Genomic DNA, 22,670 nt, shown 5'->3' with positions numbered 1-22,670 from the left:
GGGAGAGGGGAGACAGTGGGAGACAGAGGCAAGGCGAAGATGGAAGGACGGTGGCGGTGGCAGGGGAGGTGGGTGGCAGCGGATCTGAAGGACAGAGGAAAGGAGGAGGGTGGCGGCTGTGCGGGGAAGAGAGGGGCTAGGGTTCGCTGCACGGGGGAGAGGGGAGAGGATCTGAGGGGGGAGGGAGAGAAAGAAAGAAAGAATGGAGGCAGGGGGTGGGTGGAAAATGTCCATGAGGACAGACCTAGGGTTTCGGCTCGGGTGGGTTTGGGCCGTTGGATCCGGAAACATCAGACGGTGGTTGATGCGTGATCCACGTGATATGCTCATGGTCCAATCAGAACGTAGCAAACCATTTGATGACCTTATGACCATATAAATTGGTCGTGATCGATTCAAGATTAAAAATTTCATTCCATTTTTCAGTGCTCAAAATGAGTATTTTTGTGAAAGTCCTATCAAATATTTGTTCAAATGATATCATATTTTGCACAAGTTTACATCATGGATTTGCAAACAATATTGACAAAGGGAGTTTTTATTTCCTTTGCACGAAAAATCAATTTTCCATTTTTTGAGTGCCCAAAATAAGGTTTTTTGTGAAGGACCTATAATGTATTTGTTCCAAAATTGGACCAAATCATTTTTCTAAAATACTAGACCATATTTAATGCACAATTGACCAAATGGTTGGGTGTACAAAGTTTTGATCCACCTCTCGTGAAAAAGACAAATTTCCGCCGATTTAGCTGGAAGCGGGTCAAATTTGAACTGTAGTTGCCTTGTAGTTTGCTCTTTATTTTTTCCAAAAATCATTTCTAGGTACATAAGTATCTATTTAATCAGAGAAATATAAAAAAAATCGAAGATTCAACCACTAGCTAGGAACGGTCATTCCCGCCGTTTTGACCGCATTTTGAAATGGGCAAAAAAAATTCAAAAAAAAGAAAAAAATTGGGAAACCTTCGCATTGTGTCATTCCAAGTTCCCAGGAAAAATAATAAACTTGTAATAAGGCAATTATTTTTAAAAAGTGTTCTCAGAAACGAGCTATCACGTGTGGAGATCAATGGCTTTCAAGCCAAATGATCAATCTTATGGCCACATTCATGGCATAGTTTGTTCAAATGATCTCATATTGTGCACAAAGGTGCATATTGGAATGGCAAACAATATTGCCTAAGGAAGTTTTCACTTTCTTTGGATGAAAAAACCATTTTCCATTTTTTGAGTGCCCAAAAGGAGGTTTTTTTGTGAAGGACCTCCCAAATATTTGTTGCAAAATTGGACCAAATCATTTTTATAAAATACTAGGCCATATTTAATGCACAATTGACCAAATGGTTGGGTGTAAAAAGTTTTGATCCACCTCTCGTGAAAAAGACAAATTTCCGCCGATTCAGTTGGAAGCGGGTCAAATTTGAACTGTAGCTGCCTTGTAGTTTGCTATTTATTTTTTTCAAAAATCATTTATAGGTACATAAGTATCTATTTAATCAGAGAAACACCAAAAAAATTCCAAGATTCAACTACTAGCTAGGAACGGTCATGCCCGCCGTTTTGACCGCATTTTGAAACGGGCATAAAAAATTCAAAAAAATTCAAAAAATTGGGAAACCTTCGCATTGTGTCATTATATGTGACCAAGTTTCCTAAAAAAATAATAAACTTGTAATATGGCAATTATTTTAAAAAAGTGTTCTCAGAAATGAGCTATCACACGTGAAGATTCAGGGTTTTTCAAGCCAAATAATCAATCTTATGGCCATATTAATGGCATAGTTTGTTCAAATGATCTCATATTGTGCACAAGGGTGCATCTTGGAATTCCAAACACTGTTGCCTAAGGGAGTTTTCCTTTTCTTTGCACGAAAAATTCATTTTCCATTTTCCGTGTGCCCGAATTGAGTTCTTTTTGTGAAGGACCTACCATATATTTGTTGCAAAATTGGACCAAATCATTTTTATAAAATACTAGGCCATATTTGATTCACAATTGACCAAATGGTAGGGTGTCAAAAGTTTTGATCCACCTCTGGTGAAAAAGACAAATTCCCGCCGATTCAGTTGGAAGCGGGTCAAATTTGAACTGGAGCTGCCTCATAGTTTGCTCTTTATTTTTTCCAAAAATAATTTCTAGGTACATAAGTATCTACTTAATCAGAGAAACACCAAAAAAATTCCAAGATTCAACCACTAGCTAGGAACGGTCATGCCCGCCGTTTTGACCGCATTTTGAAACGGGCATAAAAAATTCAAAAAAAATCAAAACATTGGTAAACCTTCGCATTGTGTCATTATATGTGACCAAGTTTCCAGTAAAAATAATGAACTTGTAATACGGCAATTATTTTAAAAAAGTGTTCTCAGAAATGAGCTATCACGCGTTTAGATTTAGGGTTTTCAAAGCCAAATGATTAATCTTATGGCCACATTCATGGCATAGTTTGCTCAAATGATCTCATATTGTGCACAAGGGTGTATATTGGAATGGCAAACAATGTTGCCTAAGGAAGTTTTCATTTTCTTTGGACGAAAAAACCATTTTCCATTTTGCGAGTGCCTCAAATGAGTTTTTTTTTGTGAAGGACCTACCATATATTTGTTGCAAAATTGGACCAAATCAATTTTCTAAAATACTAGGCCATATTTAATGCAAAATTGACAAAATGGTTGGGTGTCAAAAGTTTTGATCCACCTCTCGTGAAAAAGACAAATTTCCACCGATTCAGCTGGAAGCGGGTCAAATTTGAACTGTAGCTGCCTCATAGTTTGCTATTTATTTTTTCCAAAAATCATTTCTAGTTACATAAGTACCTATTTAATCATAAATACATGGTTTGGTGGCGATACATCAAGGATTGGGCAGTGGCCGAGGGCCCCAACTCTAGAGCGCGTAAACTCGCATGCCCGCCGTGTGGTCACCACGTGACCGTGGCGTTGCCATGTGTTCTGGGTGGCCTAGGCATGTCTAGTGGGTTGGGCACTCCCCAGGTAGGTGCTAGGAAGAAAATTACAACATAAGATTCTCACGAGGAGACCGACCGATGCTCAAACATGAATTAGCAGCCAAGTGTTTGATTAGCGGTACGGGAAATGTACATGGCTAATGGGCGTGAGTTTTGGCTGAGGATGATCAGTTACTGAGAAGACCGTCTTCACAAATTTTCAGCTCAAAAGGAGGAGCCTAGGTGGTACTTGCTTTGCAAAGTACCACACTGGACATAAATACGAATGTTGAAGGTGGGCTCAAAATAATGAACGGATTGAGCTAGCATTTGGTGTAGGATGGTTATTTGGGCATAGGAAAGCACTGTAGAAAATGGGTACTATTTAGACATGCCAAAGTGGTACTTCCTTCATAAAGTGCTGCTCTAAACAGAATAGGAAAATGAATATTGTTGAATTATTTTTGAACTAGGCAAGGAAGGTTTTTGACATATTTGATGAAGATATGATCCAAACAATTTATGAGGATATTTTGGGAATTCTTGGAATAACAGAAATATAGGTCGCTTCACAACCTAGGGTAAAAATTGACACATGGACATGACACATAGGCAAAACTGATGAGATGCGCCTAGTCATCGCAACCCACCACAATTTACAAGGCTATGACCATTTCGTGTCATAGACAGAAATATAGGTCGTTAACAACTAGAAATAAGGCAGCGGACTAGCGTTGTTTACTTTATGACCATTTCGTGTAAAGAAATTACGACCTTTCTGACCAAAATGGTCGCAATAGTTTAGGGCTTGGAGCCCCCCGAACATCTTTTGACCAATTGGTCTCAAATGGCCATAGGTCTATGACCAATTCTTCCAGGGTCACTGACAGAAGGTCACTAGTTGACATATTTATTCTTGTAGTGCTCGGCCACACGTTGGTTCACGAGCGGGTCTGTATTGGTACTGTAATAACAGGAGTTAGTGGTCACTTTACTTAAATTTAATTAGCTCTAATAGAAATTTATACTTAAAACAAGCAATGCATTCGCTCGTTCTATCAGTGCCACAGGATCAACATGCACAACAATTAGAATTATTATTCTCAGGACGCACATGATCAGCACATTTGTCGCACTTTCACAAAGACAATACTACCAAGTTTGAACTGTTTGTTATGGTTGTTGTCCTCTACATCATCATGCCGTGTTTCCCAGCTTGCAACATTCAGAACCAACAAATAAGATCCAAATAATAAGTACAACAAAGATGCCTACACATCTCATTGATTCCCAGCTTGCAAGATTCAGAACCAACAAATAAGATCCAAATAATAAGTACAACAAAGATGCCTACACATCTCATTGATTCCTAGCTTGCAAGATTCATAACCAACAAATAAGATTCAAATAATAAGTACAACAAATATGCCTACATATCTGACTGATTCCCAGCTTGCAAGATTCAGAACCAACCCATTAGACCCTTTTGATAAAGTGAATATCGGGATTAAATCCATCTTAGCTAGCCATGTCATACAATCGAAGAACTTGGCGAATGCTCTTGACCGTCACAACATCTGTAGTTGAGTATTCCTGTTTGCATAGCACAAACCAGGAGAGCATGATTTCACTTTAATAGTGGCCTCCTTTACTCAACCTGCAGCTCCACTCGGATGAAGCCTGCCTGGAGTTCCATGATTCAGTTCATGCGCCTTTTTCTGCAGTTCACCTGAAATGAAGCAAAGATTGCATCATTCAGCTAGCAAGAAGTACTTGCTCTCGTGAGCTGGCAGGTTCTTCTTTAGTAGTTGCACTAAAATTGAGGAACATTAAGGTTGGCTGTCCGGCTCATATAAGGTGCAACTATAATTGTGGTGACAGTGACGGCTCATCTTGCAAAGGCTAATAAAATGTTGCACGAGATTACCAGAAGAACTAGATGGAGATTTTGGAAACTCCAATCACCATATTGTGTAGTTCCACCAAAATTGAGAGATGTTGCCCATGTGACATTTTAGTTGAACTGCACAAGACACTCATTCCAAAAAAATGTTTTGTGCAGTTCACCAAAAGGTCACAATAGCAACAAGGTGAAATGGATATCCCTATCTGCACAAAAAGATAGAAAGTAAACAGTTGCTGGTCAATAAGAATATACGAAATATATACAAAATGAAAAGAACCATCTTAATTATGTTCATGGCAATCACTTAAGGACAGTAGAAATTTTAAAACGTCTGCAATGCCGAGTAGCATTACGATCAACAATGAGATTCCTCAAATATGGGATTACTTTAATGGTGGCATTGCTTGTTTACCAGACATAGTAAATCAACAGCAGCTAAAGAGTTGGTTTAAGGGCATGGGACCGTGGGGACACCAGGACACTCAGCGGCGTAAAGGAGCAACTTACTTATCATACTGGGGAAAACAGCAGGAGTGCCATTTGTAACACAGTTTAATTGCATCTTATCACTGGAGGCATTAGATTAACAATAACACTGGTTAGACATGTCCCTAAGGTAACAGTGTGATTGCTTCATTTTACATGCGCCCTTACATTAACAATAGCAAAAGGTTGGTATAAGGACATGCGACAGTGGACGCATCAGCACAATGTACCTACAAGGAGGCATAAAGTGGTGATGCCGAGTTTGTTCATGCTATGTGAGGGAAGCAAACCTAATCCTGGAGACCTTGTACTATGTGAGGGTAGCAAATCTAATCCTGGAGACCTTTTACTATGTGAGGGCAGCAAATCTAATCGTGAAGACCTTTTACTATGTGAGGGCAGCAAATCTAATCCTGAGACCTTTTACTATGTGAGGGCAGCTAATCTAATCCTGAGACCTTTTGCTATGTGAGGGCAGCAAATCTAATCCTGGAGACCTTTTACTATGTGATGGTAGCAAATCTAATCCTGGACATACTTTGTTGACTTGTCCACTAGCCGCCACTTTCTATCCTTTTTTCAACCAATAATAGATCTGTTCCTTATCCAGTTTGTACTGCGTTTTCCCATTATTTCCCTTTTCAGCCAAGAGACCGGTTGGGTATCCGGTCTCTACTACTTTCACCATATTATTTCCTCTTTGAATCAAGTCCTAGATTCATGCTACAACTTTCCCCCCTTTCTTCGTTGTTTGAACAAAGCCCTAGATTCGAATGCATGAAGTAGCTTTACCTCTAATAATACTAAACATTTAGGTGGCTTTGGAAGAGCTGATGGGAGTAGAAAAAGATGCACATGCAGACACGTGGGGAGCTGGGGCAGTAGAGCAAGGCCGCTTTCGAAGAACTTATACCTGAGGGTCGCCGGGATGTCGGCGGCGGCAGGTTGGATCTGAACAATACGGCAGGGAGGAAGAATGGTCGGAGGACCTCCCGAGCCGGTGCTGTGTCGGAGAGAACGGCACGGGCAAAAGATCCGTCCCCTCCGGTAGCTGTGGGTTTCCTCCCTCGGCGGTGATGACCGCGTGAACGATGCATCTTTTAGTCATCTACACACACCGGCTGAAGGGATCCGGCCGGATCTGTGACCAGCGGTGAGCAGAGAGAAAATGTCGCTACTGCTGTCTTGTTTATATCTGGGGAGGATGAGAGAATGAAGAGAGCAACCCTAGTAAAGCAAGTGCTCAGGCCCCTGCGTCCATATATAGTGGAGTTATTATCTTTTTTCTCTCCACAACAAGCGTTTCAATTTGTGTACGTGGCATTAAAGAAAAGAAACTCTCTATTTAAGGTGACTACTGTACGACTCCTACTTACTACTACTAGTAGTACTACAGTATTGTTCACTTGTGCTCCCTGCCCCTCCATTCATTGAACAACCCCATGGGTGAATAAACATACAATACTTACTGTATTTATATAGAACAAACAAGCTCGAACTATTTTCGCGTAGTTAAAAGTTGAGGGCGGGGCTTTTCCCGGGCAGTACGCGTGGCAGTTTTCGGGTAGGCGGTTTGACAGAGAGGCGAGGAGGGTGAGCGAGTGGGGCTGTGCGATTTGACGGCGCGTTACTGCTGGAAAGACTTGTGATATGACCACTCACTATAGTCATGAATTACTGGCGCTCTGACCGGGGTGATGCCCCCCTTCCGTTCCGCGCTCTAATCTGGTGCATGACACGTCAACCCGGATGCTGGCTCTCCCACATGTCGGAGTAGTAAGAAGGAGCAAAGAATGATGTTGTATATACTAGTACTATGCTACTCCCTCCGTTCCTAAATATAAGTCTTTGGAGAGATTTCACTATGGAACACATACGGAGAAAAATGAGTGAATCTACACTTAAAATGCATCTATATACATCCGTATGTGGTCCACAGTGAAATATCTACGAAGACTTATATTTAGGAACGGAGGGAGTACTACTCAGGTCGGAGGAGTGCGAACCACGCAGCCCAGTGAACCAGTAGTGCAAACCACGGTAGCCCAGTGAACCAGCAGTAGAAAACAATGTGGTGATATGGCCATAAAAAACAATGTGCTACGGTCCACACTTTAGCAAGTAGAGTAATACACCTCTTTGTTTGGATCCCTGAGTTAGAGCTAGTTTGGGTTGAAATAGCCTCAAATTATCGAAATAAGAGGGGTTAGTTTGAGCTAGTTTGCTCTAACCCAGCTAAAAAAACTAGCCCGATGGAGAGGTTCTAATTGGGTTAGTTATCCTCGGGCCCACTAGAAGAGAACTAAAGAAATCTCCCCTGCTCGCACCAGATCGCTCCCCCCCACCTATCACACGACTCCTCTTTGTTCCCCATAGGGTCGCTCGCCCTTTCTCTCCTCCGGTCGCCCTCTCCTTCTGCCCCCCGCCGCCCTACTCCGGCCGCCCTCTCCCTCCGGCCTTCGAAGGTCGCCCCGTTCGCCCTTCACCAGTCATTTTTCTCCCTCTTTCATGCGCGGCGGCAGCGCATCTACCAGGGAGTTCGTGAGAAGGGTGAGTTTGTTCGTTCCTTCTCTGTCTCACGGCCATATCAGTGATCTTGCTTGCTCTAGCACTAATTCTGATTTGGAAAAGTAGATCCTGATCAAACATGGTATAGATTTGTGGTGCACGCATGGAATTGTTTGATGCTGCTTGAGGAGGTAATAAATCTTTCTAGAGGCCCAAAGATTCGGGTCACCTTTCTAGGTATTTCAATTTCAGGCTTGCATTATTTCTAGAGGCCCAAAGATTCAGTTCACCTTTCTAGGTATTTCAATTTCAGGCTTGCATTATTTCTAGAGGCCTAAAGATTCAGTTCACCTTTCTAGGTATTTCAGTTTTAGGCTTGCATTATTTATAGAGGCCCAAAGATTCAGTTCACCTTTCTAGGTATTTTAGTTACAGGCTTGCATTATTTCTAGTGGCCCAAAGATTAAGTTCCCAGTCGGCGGCAAGCGGCCCTGCTACCCATGTCGGTGTCGACCTCAACTCGCAAGGGGCAGCCTCAGAGGGGTTCCCGGGACTTGGGCTCTATAGAGCCTTCCTCCAGAGCGACAATGGAGAGCTCCTCCCACGGTGTGTGAGGGGCTCCGGGCTCCGTCCCTATCGTGAATGACTTCCGTGATGATTTAGCTCATTCTTTGTTTCATGAAGTGTTTTTTTATTTTGTGAAGCTTGATTGACGACTTGTATGTTTAAGTGGGATATCTCATTTGTATGGACAAAGTAAAAATTATCATGTTTTGCATGCTTGATTTGTATAGATGGTTCGTTTATGTCAATTGTGAGCGGGAGGAGGCCACAGAAGAGCCGGCCACACCAAGAGGGTGCTTGGATCCAAGGGACTTATTTTAGTCTGACTAAAAATAGTCTCTTTAAGAGGCTAAAAGTTCCAAGCACCCCTGACTAAAGAGGGGCTAAAACTAGTCTTGAGACTAAAAAAAATTAGTTAGGGGTACCCCTACTAAAATGTAGATTAGTCATCTCTCTCCTCATTTAACTCCTCTCCTTTAACACAGGCGAGTTCTGGATTGGAAGGTTTGGAGGATAATAAATGCTCATTAACTTGATTTTAGTCTCTTTAGTATTTGGATCCAAGCATGGGTGAGGCTAGCAAGTTTTAGTCTCACTACTTTTAGTCATGGAACTAAAACATATCCAAGCCCCTCCAAATCCGGTAGGAAATAGGGTCCAAAGTAGTCAAATGATTGAGATAGAGCATTTATTGTCAATCTAACCCTACCATCCATACACCTCTTTGGTTTAGAGTTAGTTCAGGGTTAGAATCTAACTCTAACCTCTAACTGAGTTAGAGTTCTCCTCGTCTCGGTTCATCGCCGTCATACTTTCCCCATTCCTGTGTTTTCAGTATCCTGCGAATCAAAGAGGCCCTTTTTTTGCGGGAAAAATCAAAGAGGCCCTTAGACTGGTTTCGGTCCGGTCATTTTTTATAAACGTGTTATGTCCAAAATTTAATGAACGTGCTCCGGTTTCCACGAAAATAATCCGGTTTCATGTAGTAATTCATTCATTTATTTATTCTTCTGCGGGGGGTTTGCATGAAATTCATGAGGTCTGAAATGTAAAGTACCCCGGCATATGCTCCGAGTCGTGCATGCACTACGTCCCAGATGCTCTATGTCCCACATGTCGGCGAATGGGAGCACATGGAAATAGCCTAGGAGTACATATAGGAGGATAAATGCGTGAAATAATATGTACTGTGAAGCGTAGCCGTGGTTCGAAAAGTAGACCTAAAGTGATGACAGCTATAGGTCACACGCACCCAACTAGTGGTACTAGACATACGACTAATTTTTCCCTCAAAAAAGAAAAAAAAGAGGCATGAGTGCTCAGTACTCCTATTCTATAAACACGAGTCCCATCTGACATCAGCGTCCATGCTACAGCTAGCTCTCCTCCCTCGTTTCTCTCTTCTAATTCTAAACTAGGTTGACGCCCGATGGGCAGGTGGGTTTGCTCAACTGCGGCCCCACCTCACAGTGAAAATGTTACGACTGGAATAAAAATGCCATATGCTCCCTCCGTTCATAAATATAAGCCTTTTTAGATACTATTTCAAATGGAATACATCATACAGATGTATGTAGACATAGTTTAGAGTGTAGATTCACTCATTTTGCTCCGTATGTAGTAGTCACTTGCTAGAATCTTTAGAAATACTTATATTTGGGAATGAAGGGAGTACTATACTAATAAAACATTAAGGCCACGAGGCGATGCAGTGCTGGTTACAGGAGGCAAGAAGAAGAGATGCATCCATCGATGACGTCCACCTCCTCGACTCAGGGCGCCGGCCCACCGTATGGCGCCTAAGTAGCAGTGGCTTTCGTGGCCAGGTCTACGTGCTTCTGAACAATGGCGTCCAAAGATTCCAGCTGCTGGAAGAAGGCCAACGTCTTTCTATCCTCGCTTGCCTTGTAGTGGCCTATGTAGACGATTTCCTCGACGTGGATGTGCAGGTCGATGGTTTCTTGCATGGCGAGGTGCTGCGCGGCGAGCGCGGCCTCGAGGTGCACATTCTTCGTCGCGACCTCCGGCACTTGCAGGGCCACCAGGGCTTGCAAGAGTTCGTCACCATGGAGGCTGATGAGGGTGGCAGGCAATGAGGAGCCTGGGCGCGCGGGCTGGAGCGGTACGGCAAGGTCGTCCGCGCGCTTCTTGACGGCGGTGAACTTTCGGATGGAGTTGACCATTATGTCGTCCATGCGAGAGGCGAAGCCGGCGTCGGCGAGGGCTATGATGCCTGCGGTCGCCAGCACCGTATGGAAACGCTGCACGGTGCGGGCCGCAGGCCGGCGCCTTGGATGATTTGGCACAGCCGACTGCCGCTCGCGTCCATCGCCTCCATAGGTGCTTGTGGCTTCTGGTCACTTGGTCTTGGATTGGAGTGAGCAGTGTTGCACAGAGACTTGGGAGTAGATGATTGGAGTGGTGGGGCGCCTTTATTATATGAGAGTCCAAACTCTGTGGCATCACATCGTGCTGGCTCTATTATGCTTCTCCAATTAATTCCCTCTACATGTAATTAAGGAAGCATCATTGACCGTTCAACGTCTCGGGAACCGCTACCCTCTCCCTCCTTGGCATTCAAGCACCTATGGACCCATCGACGACGAGGTGCCTATGGTGACTTCGTAAATTTCAAGATGATAGTGTCGTGCGTGTGTGCGTTCATAGGGGTGAGTGTATGCGCGTGTATATGAGCGCTTGCATCTGTACTGTGTAAAAAACGTAAATGCGTGTCAAAAAGAGACTAGTCAGTATACTCAGTATTGTGCACCTCGGAGAGGAAAACGATAGAACTACTACGTATTTATTTACGGTGCAGATTCACTCATTTTGCTCCATATGTACTCCGTCTCGGTGTAGTCTAGTCACTTGTTGAAATCTCTAGAAGGGCAAATACTCCTTTCTGGTTTACAGGGCTATACTAGCAAGTAGTTGTACGTACTAGTACAATAGTGGGCTCACATAGCAATTTTGTCTCATGCAAGAGCCTGGCTATATGCATGCTCCAATGTTCGCAACTGCAACATTCGGTTTGCGCTTGGCTCTTCGCCTCTTCGAGAAGACGATCAATGATGTTACTACTACTGCTTCTACAGTGTCAAATCCACTGCTGCATGTCCGTCCACCGCGAGCGGGACGGGTAGCTTGTAGAAGTACTACTAAGTAAAAGCCTGTCCTCGTTTGCGAGCAACCGCGCGCATGGGTGAGGGAGAAGGTGTGTAGTAAAATCAAGCCTCTCCTTGTTGTACGAGTTGACGCGACACATCATAGCACTGGCCCCACATGCTTGCCTCTAAACTTGGCTGAAAGACCCGCAGTGTACAATATATTTGCTGCAACCTCTAACATTTACCCACCACAAATTAAAATATATGTGGCCGTATGCATCGTTCTGATGCAGAGGCCAGGGAGTCCCCCCTTTTCAAAGAAAAAACAAATTAAAATATATATTCCTATCTTGACCAGATGAGCGTGCAAACTACAATCACCAGTGTGTCAGGTAGGGCCAGAAGACTATTTTAAATTTTTTTTAAAAATTTCGAGACGGCCACATAGCATGGAGCCGACCCCAACGATTTTAAGCTTACAGGCACGGTACACGCTATCCTAGACTACTCTACACATGAAACTGCCACACGAGCGTCCAGGCTGCGCTTGGCTCTTCGCCTCTTCGGGAAGTCGAACAATGATGGAGTACTACTGCACTGGAGGAGTACTATAGTATGCTTCTGGCCATCTGACACCGATTGAACTGCTGCATGTCCACCGCGTGCGGGAGGGAGAGCGTGTAGCGAAAGCTTCTCCTAGTCTTGCCAGCCACCACGCTCATGGGTGAGGGAGGGACACTCCTGCCTTTGCGTGTATGACAGGTGGGCCCGACAGGTGTGTGGCCAACCTGTCATACAGCCAAAGGCAGGTGCAGTTAAGTCGGAGAGGGAGAGGATAATCAAACTTCTCGTTGATGTACGAGTTGACGCGACACATCAAAGCACTGCACTTGATATATTTCAATAATTTGCGTTTACCGATGCATTAATTACAACGCATGCATGCATGCCATGACTCTCCTTTTGATACTTGCATGTGTTGATTTAATGCACCTTGAAGTAGTATAAAATATGTGACGGTAAAGCTTTGTAATACCCCGGCCCAAGTCGAGAGATGGTTGTGCACGAGGAGGGCGAGATCATGCAGACCAAACAGGACCCGACGATGGAGCTCTCTAAGGTCTCGATGGACCTCACCGTGCTCCACTGCCCCTTGTGCCTCCGCTCCTTGACGCCTCCAGTGTATGAGGTTCGAATACACCTCGTCCGTTCGGCTGATTGAGCAAGGTGCATGTTTCTTGATTGATGTGCTGTTCGATTTATTTCTGCAGTGCAAGGGAGGGCACCTGGCCTGCGCGGACTGCCGTGTCGAGCGCCCCGGGAACTGGCGGCAGTGCCAGAAGTGCGAGCGTGGCGGTGGCTTCGAGGTGCGGAACACGGTGGTGGACTCCGTCCTTTCGTCAGTGAGGGGTGGAGTGCCCGCACGAAGGCTGTGAGCTCTACGTCACTTACCACAAGCTCGCCGATCACCAGAGCATGTGTCCGCTCGCGCCCTGCAAATTCCCCGTGCCCGTCTGTGGCTACGAAGGCCCACCGCCGGTGCTCTACCACCACATCAGCACCGTGAATCCCATGCCCATGCATAGGATCCAATACGACAAGGTGCTCCAGCTGCAAGAGCCACTGTCGGAGCCACGGCTCTTGCTGTTCGCGGAGGAGGACCGCCTCGCATTTTTCTTGGTCGGCGGCGTGCTCGACATCGGCGCGCCTATCATCATGTCGGTCGTCTGCATCAGAGCGGGAGCGTCCCCACTGCCGCACTACGTGGCCAAGCTGTGGGCGAACGGCCCGCCGGGGGAGCCCAAAGGCACGACCGACGCCGTCAAGGTGGAAATGGAGGTGACAGGCAGCAAGGATCCCGGCGACGTCGATGTGCAGGAGCTGACCTTCTTGACAGTTTCGCCCAAGCTGCTGGCCAGGGCTAAGCTTGTGTCCCTCCACATTCAGATTGACAAGCTCACGTCCTAAATGTTCCTATAGTGCCTTCTGTTTATCTTAGTAATATGCTAATATAGGGATTACCTTGGTCTACTTTAGCTTAAGAAATGGTGGATTTTGGTGGCATAAAAAATTATGTTTATCAATGCTTAGTTGCAATGCATGCATGCATAAAGTACATGCATTGGTCAATTTTCTCTTAATACTTGCATGCAATGATTTAATGCACCTTGGAATCTGAACATGTGTTGGGGAACAACCAAATTGAGCCTTATAAAATGGAAAAACTAAATTTTTGAGATAAGCCCTATAAAACTGGAAAGGAGAGAGTAGAAAAAGAAGTACTCCATCCGGGAATAGTGCCGCACTTCGAAACTTGAACCGTCAATAAATTTTGAGCTTGCGTCTCGTCACATTCCAAATTACTCCATGCTATATTGAATTGCAAACCTGTTCACACCGATCACAACCTAAACTGTTTCCCACTTAGGAGCATATCAGTACTCGGTTATAAATACTAGTATGCCAAGATGACTGTGCATTCCTCCTTAACTCCTCATCCACAAAAACAAACAAGCCATTCAACATCCTTCCCTTGCGTCTGCCATGGCCAGCGTGAGTTTTGGGTCGAGAGATTGCCACCAAGGAGAGGCGAGCATGGAAGCGGAAGCACGAGAGATGCCCTGCCTCGCTGCGAGAGCAGCCGACATGTCCCGCCGCGCGGAAGTAGCAGCACAGCGGTCCCGCCGCGCCGCTGAAGTAGCACGGAGGTCCCGCTGCGCTGTTGATGCAGCAGACTAGTCTGGCCGCACCACGGAAGCAACAGAGATGTCCTGCTACGCCACGAATGTAGCAGAGATGTCCCGCCACGCCGCTGCGGCCTGGGAAAATTTCTCGCGGGCAGGCGACGAATGTTACAGGCGCATGCATGCGATTGTCCATAGCCAGATGGAGCAGATCTCCGGCTGGGCGAGGTTGTAGGACGACATGAAAGCCTCGTTTGAATAGGCTATCGGCGTACTAAGGGACGGCAATGAGAGGCTCCGGGCCAAGCGCAACCTGCTGAGGGAGAAGATCGTCCGAAGTGCAGACCAGCAGGAGGAGACCAGTGCCTTGTTGAAGAGGACCGGCATCATCGTCAAGAAACTTATGTACAAGAATGACATGCTCCGCAACGAGCACCAAAGGCTGGTGGAGGAATCCATGGATGTTCTCAAGCAGCGTCTTGAGGACACGAAAGAGCTCATCGCCGCTCGCCGCGAAGACTAGTTCCCGCGGCCTGCAGCAACGCATCAAGAAAGTAGAGATCAGCGAGCCAGATCCTTGTTTCTTTTGCCCTTGTGTATTTCGGGCGTAGCTGCATGTGGCTTTTTTAATTATCTTTCTAATTATGTAAGACAACTAATCGTCCTTATCTTTCTGTGGAAGATCAATGTTGCGAGGCTGGAATGAAGAAAACTCTTGCTGTGGCGACCCTGGCGTTGCTATTCTTCTAGTTGCTGCTGGGCTTCCTTCAGTTTCCTAGTTTCTTTTGATGTAATAATCAGTTTAGGATGTGGATTGTGTCGTCGGTTGTGAAATGTTGGGTTCTAGTGCAGATGTTTGGCCTTTGTTGTCCTCTTGGGATGTTGCGATTTCAATCTTGTAGCTTTTAGTCCTTCGTGTTAGGCTGGAGTTGTGCTGAACTTCTTGTGAATTGTGGTGGTTTTCAGTAATGAAAATCTGAAGGGACAAGCCCTTCTTTGATAAAAAAAATTAATCGTCCTTATATATTCATCAGTCTTGCTATAAGTCGTAGTAGATGCTATATAGGTCCGTCGGATCTTACATGAAGATCCGTGCTTTCAGATTTTCTTTTTTCTCTCTTAAATCTCAGTCGAGTGAGACATAGCCACGCCATTAAACAGAGGCTCGGGCACCATTAATGGAGACCTTGGGAGAGAGGTGGACGGCAGATGGAGGTCAAAGGGCTCTCCTCCCGATAAGCATGCACAGGGGTCTGATCGCACGCCTCTCATACTTAAATAGCTACCCTGCACGGTGCCTCCTTGCTAATAAAAAATGGGGATGCGTGGCGACACGTAAATGGTACTAGTAAGTAGAACGCCCATGGTTTCAACAATACTTATGTTTCCGATTGTAACGTGACAGCACTTGTTCCAAAATGACTTTGTTGATTGTTAATGTGTGCGCCTTCGCAAATCGGACTACAAATTTATCACAGCATGTTGGTGCCATGTCATGGCACCAAGCCAAGTTTCATTATTTTCATGCGTGTTTTGGATTTACAGGAATTAACAAAACTAAGTTTCTCAATGTTTCCAACCCAGCCACGATGCCCAGAATTTTGAATTTCATTCCCATTTCTTGCATGTAACATAGAGATTTACCCGAGGACACACATGTGATTTTTCAACCAACTTTGGTGCACTGGAACATGTGCTTGTATTTCAAATTTGAATTATGCACACAAAGGTGACACGTTCCCTCCCAGAACCATGAGCCTTCTTGAGAGAAGCTCCGATTTGCAAGAAGCTTATACCAAAATTTGTTCCTATTCGGCCAATTTTTTTTACCACGGCATGGTACTACCATGACATGAAACCATGCCAAGTATCATGATTTTAAAACCAAGTTTCTCAATGTTCTCGACCGAGCCATGATTCCTAGATGTTTGAATTTGATTCTCATTTTTTGCATGGGACCTAGAAATTCACCCGAGGACACAAATGTGATTTTTTTAACCAACTTTGGTGCACGGGAGCATGTGCTTGTAGTTCAAATTTGAATTATGCACATTAAATGACCAAAAACTCAATTAATGTGTAAATAAGGCCAAACGAAGCCGGAATAATTCCAAAATTTAACAGGGCACTCATGTAGTTCTATGTTGCCTTTGTAAATAAACTCAAGGGGGACAACGTATATCAATTCGCACTCAAAGGTGGCACATTCCCTCTCAGAACCACGAGCCTTCTTGAGAGAAGCTTGGGTTTGCAAGAAGCTTATAGCAAAATCTGTTCCTATTCGGCCAATTTTTTTACCACAACATGGTAATACCATGACATGACATCCATGCCAAGTTTCATGATTTTCAGACGTGTTTTGGATTTACAAGAATTTTAAAACCAAGTTTATCAATGTTCTCGGCTGAGCCACAATGCCCAGATGTTTTAATTTTATTCTTATTTCTTGTATGGGACCTAGAAATTCACCCGGGGACACAAATGTCATTTTTCAACCAACTTTGGTGCACGGGAGCATGTGCTTGTAGTTCAAATTTGACTTATGCACATTAAATGACCAAAAACTCAATTAATGTATAAAAACGACAAACGAACCCGGAATATGTAGGATCTAGAAGTAGATGTGTCTAGAGGGGGGGATTAGACACTTAATGCTAAAGTTGCAATTTTTAAGCTTTTTCGGTTTAAGTGGAGTTTAGGCACAATTTCAACACACACAATACATATCAAGCAAGCATGCAAAGAGTATATGAGCAGCGGAATGTAAAGCATGCAACTTGCAAGAATGTAAAGGGAAGGGTTTGGAGAGATCAAACGCAATTTGAGACACGGATGTTTTTCCCGTGGTTCGGATAGGTGGTGCTATCCTACATCCATGTTGATGGAGACTTCAACCCACAAAGGGTAACGGTTGCGCGAGTCCACACAGGGCTCCACCCACAAAGGGTAACGGTTGCGAGAGTACACACAGGGCTCCACCCACGAAGGGTCCACGAAGAAGCAACCACCCACAAAGGGTCCACGAAGAAGCAACCTTGTCTATCCCACCATGGCCATCGCCCACACAGGACTTGCCTCACTAGCGGTAGATCTTCACGAAGTAGGCGATCTCCATGCCCTTACAAACTCCTTGGTTCAACTCCACAATCTTGTCGGAGGCTCCCAAGTGACACCTAGCCAATCTAGGAGACATCACTCTCCAAGAAGTAACAAATGGTGTGTAGGTAATGAACTCCTTGCTCTTGTGCTTCAAATGATAGTCTCCCCAACACTCAACTCTCTCTCATAGGATTTGGATTTGGTGGAAAGAAGATTTGAGTGGAAAGCAACTTGGGAAGGCTAGAGATCAAGATTCATATGGTAGGAATGGAATATCTTGGTCTCAACACATGAGTAGGTGGTTCTCTCTCAGAACATATGAGTTGGAATGGTGTATGCGTTCTGATAGCTCTCTCATCGAATGAAGAGGAGGTGGAGGGGTATATATAGCCTCCACACAAAATCCAACCGTTACACACAGTTTTCCAATCTCGGTGGGACCGAATCAACAAACTCGGTCGGACCGAAAAGGTAAACCTAGTGACCGTTAGAGATTTCGGTGGGACCGACTGGATCAACTCGGTGGGACCGATGTGCTAGGGTTAGGGTAAATCCAAAACTCGGTTTGACCGATTACTCAAACTCGGTGAGACCGGTTTGGGTAATAAGTGAGACTGAGATTTGGCCAAGCAAAACTCGGTGGAACCGATTGCATATCTCGGTGGGACCGAGAATATTGCAATGGCTAACAGAGAGTTTGCAAGCCCATCTCGGTGAGACCGAGATCCCATCGGTGAGACCGAACTGATTAGGGTTTGGCAGTGGCTTATGACAAGTGAAACTCGGTTGCGCCGGATAGGAAGAATCGATAGGACCGAGTTTGGCTTAGGGTTTAGGTCATATGTGGAAGTGGGAAAGTAGCTGAGGGTTTTGGAGCATATCACTAAGCACATGAAGCAAGAGGCTCATTAAGCAACATCTCGTACCTCCTTGATAGTATTGGCTTTTCCTAAAGACTCAATGTGATCTTGGATCACTAAAATGTAAAATGATGAGTCTTGAGCTTGAAGCTTTAGCCAATCCTTTGTCCTTAGCATCTCGAAGGAGTTCCCACAACCTTTAGTCCATGCCACTCCATTGTTGAACTTATCTGAAACATGCTAGATCGAAATGTTAGTCCAACAAGAGATATGTTGTCATCAATTATCAAAACCACCTAGGGAGCACTTGTGCTTTCAATCTCCCCCTTTTTGGTAATTGATGGCAACATACATCAAAGCTTTAGATAAAGATATAAAGAACAGCAAGTAAAGCTTTGGAAGGACATGTAACATGCATAGGCTCCCCCTACATGTATGCACTCATGTAAATATGAAATATAGAGACATGTGAGAGCATAACCATGACAGAGTAGGAAATGTGTTACATGCATCTTGGCCATATGCATCAGAGCAAAAGATTATCAAGGAAAATACCTTCATGCTCATGAGTCCTTCTTGCAAACAGTATGTACATAAGCAAGAACTCCTCATACTCATGATTTTGATGCATATACTTACCTTGTGGTCTTGAGTTGGCTTAGGATCGAATGAACCTGCACAAACAAGGTTAGATAACACAGGTACGTCCACTAGCCAGAGCAAACAATGGAAACCACAAGAATACAAAGACTGGGATGACATGTAGAGAGTGAGTACAAGGTACCACATTGAATTCAACATGTCCCCAAGAATAAAGATATGTAATGAATTTGACTGATTTCTTTCCCTTAGGTGTCTTCTTCCCCTGAATCTTACATGGGATATTGGGAGAAGATAGGAAACAGAAAATCAGAGCTGAAAGATATGAATAGAACTTAATTCAAATGAGTTCATATGAAGTTCATATGAACATGTCTTTCCCCCAAAAAGACATGTGGCATCTCTCCTCTTGAACATCAAGCATCTGGGATCATTGAGTATTCTCTCCCCCTTGGAGATTTCTTTCTCCCCCTTAATATATGGGATCCTTGAGTATTCTCTCCCCCTTAGTACTTTCTCTCCTTTGTAGGTGATAAGCTTTTGATGTGATCTCTCTCTCCCTGATGATAAGCTTTGATGTGATCTCTCTCTCCCCCTTTGACATCAATTTCCAAGAAGGTTTTTCCTGGAATCCGTCAAATAGGTTTGGTCCTTGAGATTCAGTAAAAAGCAGGGAATAAAACTATGATGCTTTTAGAGGACAAGATTCATTGAGTGGAGCTGGATTAGAAGAAGTTAGAAGAAATATAGAATATGTGGCAAACTATTTTTCCTATTGCGAAATCGGTGGCACCGAGTGGCATGTTTCAGTAGTACCGAAGGGATTCGGTTGGACTGAAAATGGCAATTCGGTGAAACCGAGTTCATCACAGAGAAAAACACTTGTCACCTCAGCTCACTAGTCAAGTAAGATCTCACAAAGATTTGCAATGAATTAGCTGAAAGATTTGCAAGGAATTTGATGCAGAAATATGCAGAACAAAAATCAAAAAGAAAAGAGTGAAAGTTTCTAGATGAAGTTTTTTTTTTTGAAAAAGAAGGAAACAAATATGCAAGGGACAAATGCAATAACTCAGAAAAGAACACAAGAGAACTTCATCTAGAATTGGGCGGTGACATAGTCACCTATGTTAGAGTATATTGACTTAGGAGTCAAGTGAGGACACTTGATCGTAGGTCATACTCATCGTTTTAAGCTCAAAATGGGGTTACCATTTTTCGTTTAAGCATCTTGATGTATTCTCACCTTGTTAAGTTGCTTTGACTCATGTCTTGGAGTAAAGCTTCTCTAAGATGGAATAACATACCTTGGGTGGTGGTGTGGTTCTTGCTCATGTAGTTGAACTTGTGTGGGTGCTCAAGGTTGATGTAGCTCATCAAGAGTTGGGAGCACCACTTGGAGTTTGAGTTCATCTACCTACATGGGTTAGTTCTTGCAAGGAAGAGCACTTGTGTATCCAAAAATGACAATCATGAAGCTTAACATAGAATTTGTCAAAGGATATGTTTGAATGGTATTGTGCTTCCTTGTCTTCAACCACTATTTGTAGAGTCTTGGTCTTGTAGAGATTGCTCAAGATGTGAGTGAGTCGCAATCTCATGGAATTAGATTCAACCAAGCACCTACATGGGTTAGGCAACATGCAAGGTGCAAATATATCCAAGACATAAGATAGTTATCATAAGAGATATATCATGGATTAGTCATAAGCTCATGTCTTGCATGTATCCAATGGAGTTTCTACACCAAGTTCGAAGCATCAATGATGTTCAATTCTCCTCTCAACCTGCAAAACACTTTCTCATCAAGTGGTTTAGTGAATATATCCGCTAATTGCTTGTCGGTGCGAACATGCTTAAGATTGATGTCACCCTTAGCAACATGATCTCGAATGAAATGATGACGAACTTCAATATGCTTAGTTCGAGAATGTTGTACAGGATTATGACCAATTTTGATAGCACTTTCATTGTCACAAAGCAGTGGAACATGTTTCACATAAATCCCATAATCTTTAAGAGTTTGGGTCATCCAAAGTAATTGAGCACAACAAGAACCAGCGGCAATGTATTCCGCTTCGGCGGTGGATAAGGATACCGAGTTTTGTTTCTTGGAAGACCAAGACACAAGAGATCTACCAAGAAATTGACAAGTACCCGAAGTGGACTTTCTATCAACCTTGTCTCCGGCATAATCCGAGTCAGAATAGCCAACAAGATCAAAAGAAGACCTCTTAGGATACCAAATGCCAAAATTTGGTGTATGGATTAAATATCTCACTATCCTTTTCACAGCCTTAAGATGACAATCTTTAGGAGCAGCTTGATATCGTGCACACATGCACACACTTAGCATAATATCGGGACGTGAAGCACATAGGTATAACAATGAACTAATCATAGAGCGATAAACCTTTTGATCAACCGGTTCACCATCTTTGGTTAAATCATTATGTCCACTAGTAGGCCTGGGTGTAGACATACCTTTGCATTCTTGCATATTGAACTTCTTGAATAAGTCCTTGGTGTACTTTGTTTGAGAGACAAATGTACCTTCCTTAGTTTGCTTGATTTGCAAGCCGAGAAAGAATTTGAGTTCACTCATCATAGACATCTCAAACTTCTCTGACATTAGCTTTCCAAACTTTTCACTAAAGAGAGGGTTAGTTGAACCAAATATGATATCATCAACATAAATTTGGCGTACAAATAGTTCTCCATTAACCCTTTTAGTAAAAAGAGTAGAATCAATTTTACCAATTTCAAAACCACTTGTAGTAAGGAACTTGGTCAAGCATTTATACCATGCTCTAGGAGCTTGTTTAAGACCATAAAGAGCTTTGTGAAGTTTGTAAACATGATTTGGTTTCTTAGGATTGATAAAGCCGGGAGGTTGTTTGACATAAACTTCCTCCTCTATTTCACCATTTAGAAAAGCACTTTTAATGTCCATTTGGAACAAGGTGATATTATGGTGATTAGCATAGGCAAGTAAGATGCGAATGGACTCAAGTCTAGCAACGGGAGCATGCGTCTCACCATAGTCCATACCTTCGACTTGTGTGTACCCTTGGGCGACGAGATGTGCTTTGTTGCGAACCACTTGTCCATCTTCATCTTGCTTGTTGCGGAACACCCATTTGGTACCAATGATGTTGTGGTTTTTGTCGGGATTCTCGACCAATGTCCAAACTTGGTTTCTCTCAAAATTATGTAGCTCTTCATGCATAGCGTTTATCCAATCCGGATCTTCCAATGCTTCTTCAACCTTCATAGGTTCAATGCTAGAGATGAATGAATAGTTTTCACAAAAGTTAGCTAAACGAGTTTTTGAGCGATTGATTCTCCCGGTTTGTATATCATTGAGGATTTGCTCGACGGGATGATCTTTGGCAATTCTTGCTCGAACTCGTGAGAGCTTTTGCTTGGGTCTTTGTTGAACATCTTCTTCATCTTGTTCTTCTTCTTGGCCTTCTTCATTGTTGACGTCGTCATTCTCTTGTCGTGGTGGAGAAGGAGGTTGTTGATGTTCATCTTGACGTACTTCCTTGTTTTCTTCATCTTGGTGTGTCCCACTTGTGGATGCTTCCGTGTCGATTCTTGGTTCACCTTGTCGTGAAGTAGAAGTTTCCACTTGGATAGATGAAGTACTCTCCTTCACCTCCGTTGGACGAATTTTGCCAATGGACAAGTCTTGAATTGCTTCTGAAGGGTCTTTGTCTCCTACATCAATTGGCAATTGCTCTACTTGCGAGCCATTAGATTCATCAAACTTCACATCTACCGTCTCTTCAACCTTTCGGGTGAAATTGTTGTAGACACGGTAAGTGTGAGAGTTTGAGCCATAACCAAGTAGAAAACCTTCATGAGATTTAGCATCAAACTTTGAACGACGATGCTTATCAAGA

This window comes from Triticum dicoccoides, chromosome 2A (assembly GCF_002162155.2).
Source record: "Triticum dicoccoides isolate Atlit2015 ecotype Zavitan chromosome 2A, WEW_v2.0, whole genome shotgun sequence".
NCBI classification, from domain to species: domain Eukaryota; kingdom Viridiplantae; phylum Streptophyta; class Magnoliopsida; order Poales; family Poaceae; genus Triticum; species Triticum dicoccoides.
This window is presented reverse-complemented; position numbering follows the sequence as displayed.